Source organism: Odontesthes bonariensis, chromosome 2 (genome assembly GCF_027942865.1).
Source record: "Odontesthes bonariensis isolate fOdoBon6 chromosome 2, fOdoBon6.hap1, whole genome shotgun sequence".
In the NCBI taxonomy this organism is placed as follows: Eukaryota; Metazoa; Chordata; class Actinopteri; order Atheriniformes; family Atherinopsidae; genus Odontesthes; species Odontesthes bonariensis.
In genome coordinates, this window is record NC_134507.1 from 14,787,836 (window position 1) to 14,790,578 (window position 2,743).

A 2,743-nucleotide genomic window follows, 5' to 3' on the forward strand; every position below is an offset into this window, starting at 1 on the left:
ACATGATTACATTGAAAAATTCAGTCATCTTCTTCACTAAAGGCAAAGATCCCTGCTGCTGAACCACCCCGATTCATTTTGATCATGTTTAATAAAAGTCTGGAAACTTCTGAAAAAAGAGTAATTGCCATTCGAAGGCAGATCACTTGCCATCAAAGTGACAAGTATGAGAGTCGATTGGAGATAATGTGACATATGAAGATATGTTCTTCAGCAAAGGTCGTCATAGTGTCACTGATGTGGAATCATTGAGATTAAAACTGTGTAATTGTCACATGACATTGAAAACGCATTGTCACTGATGTATCATGCTAGCAAATAATGTAACTCAAGGGTGGAGCTTTAAAGGGATAATCCGGAGTAAAATGCGCTTTAGATCAATTTACGGGATATTGGGAGTACATACGTTGAGTTGACATCAAAATCATGTCATTCGAATGTGTTTTGAGAATTTCTATTTGACCGTTTTTAGCAAAGAGTCGTTAGCCTTGGTTTGAAATAAAAGACACCTTATTTCCTTTTGTGAATATCTGTCGAAAATCCAATATCAAACTAACTTCACCACGGTCTGTAGCGGCAGCTGCAGCAGACACATTCCTTAAGGTACTGGCTTGATTAAATTAATTCTGGACTCTATATCCGACCACATGAAGACCTCGGGACACTTCGGTTTGGCTTTAGGGACCCTCTACTCACTACCACGTAAGTGTTATGTTGTTTGGAGCTGTAGAAGAGGCATAAAAATAGCGTTTTGTAGCGGTGACATGATTTGCCCCATTCACTTCCAGGCTAACGACTTTTGGCTAAAAACGGTCAAATCGAAATTCTCAAAACACATCCGAATGACATGATTTTGATGTCAACTCAACGTATGTACTCCCCACATCCCGTAAATTGATCTAAAGTGCATTTTACTCTGGATTATCCCTTTAATGATTCACCAGGACAGCTGAGAGAAACCCATAAACCTCTGAACACTGGGTCTCTGACTTAATGAAAGCTTGGAAATGATATCATGAGCTGCCCCTGTTAGGATTTGTCTTCGTCACAATCACGATGAAATTCTTCATTCATTTATTTCATTTTCTACTAAATGCATGTTATAGATGGTTAAGTAGTAATAGCATCAGTCAAAACACATTCGTGTCATTATTAGACGTGTCGAACATTACAAAACACAGTGTGATATTAATCAGTACTTGATGTATCTTTAGAGAACTAAATGAGTGGTTCGGTTTTAAGTGTGAACAGTGCTCTTTGATCATTTGTTGCCCTCACATGCTTTGAAATGAATCAGCAACATTGCGTCTGTGTGGTGTTATCAAGCGTTTAATGATTAACCATCATACAGTGAGAGAAATCTGTTCTGGGATTATCACAAGTAGGAAAAGACCTCCGGCACACATTATCTAAATCTAATATATATATTGACAGCTGCTTGACTAATTACTATCCCACCCAAAAGCTCTGACAGGTTCATGCTGAGTGTTTGCTTTGCTTACTCGCAATGTATCACCATGACGTTCATTAAAATGTATCTTGTTTAACAAGTTACAAAAGAGCCTAGGTACAGTGGCTGTTATATGCTTGTGAAAGATTTTTTTCCAAAAGGAAAAGAGAACCCACAAATCCCCATCTTCATACTATCTTACATGCTTTCACTGCACGGCATGACTTGATTCCTGCACTTGTTAATATGCCCTCCTGCCATACTGTTTACTGTTTGTCTGTATTTTGTTTTGTACTGTATTTATTTATTTTATTATCTTTATTGATTTCTTTTGTTGTGTATTTTATATAACCCTATTCTTTTAACTGTTAGCTCCTCCTCCCCCTTCCATTTATCGAGCCTCTGCTCGTTCAGGCTGCTATTGAAAATAAGAATTTTTGTTCTTAATTGCTTGCCTGGTTAAATAAAGGTAAATAAACCTCCTTCAGTAATAATTGTAACTAAATGTTTTCTGTTAAGTAGAGGTAATTATCCACATCAGCTTGGAGGAATTTACGCCCACTGCTCTGTAGAGAAAAGCTTTTACTCTGACATTTTTGTAAGTTTCCTCATATTGAGTGTTGCTTCACTTCCTTAACCCTTATTGGGTTTAGGCCAGAACTTTGAGTATCAAAACATCAAGTTTATATTTATTTTATTATCTTCTAGTGAAATGGCTTATTTATTTAATCAACCCACTCTCTCACTAGCTTCAGTTCATGGAGAAATGCGCTGACATTTTCCTTTAGAATGAATGACAAAATAGACCCAAACCTTGATTTTTACCACCCCTACGTTTCAGTAAATGAGGCAGCATAACACATGGCCCTACATAAAAATGACAACTTAAACAAAACAATTGTGTTGATTCATTTTTATCCCAAGCAGCAAATTGTCTTTGCTCTGAAGTCCATCTGTCCACTTGCTCATAATAAGTAACTGAAAGCAACAGAAAGAGTTAGAGAAAGCCAAGCAGTGAACACCCCCCTCACTTTCCCCATTCCACAGGCTAACAGTTATTCTGTCAAACACTCCAGCTGCCTCATTATGAATCTAATCATGTTCATTGTGACTATGATTGAATCTGACAGTTGTTACAACAATTGGTCTCATTCCACAGGGACTGAAGGCATGCAGAGAAGAAGTGGAAACACAACAGGAAGAGGTCTAATGTGACCCCTCCCTCCCTTTCCCTAAACACATACCCTTTTTTGGAGGGCTGTTTCCTAACACATGGAAAACTGCACAGTAACA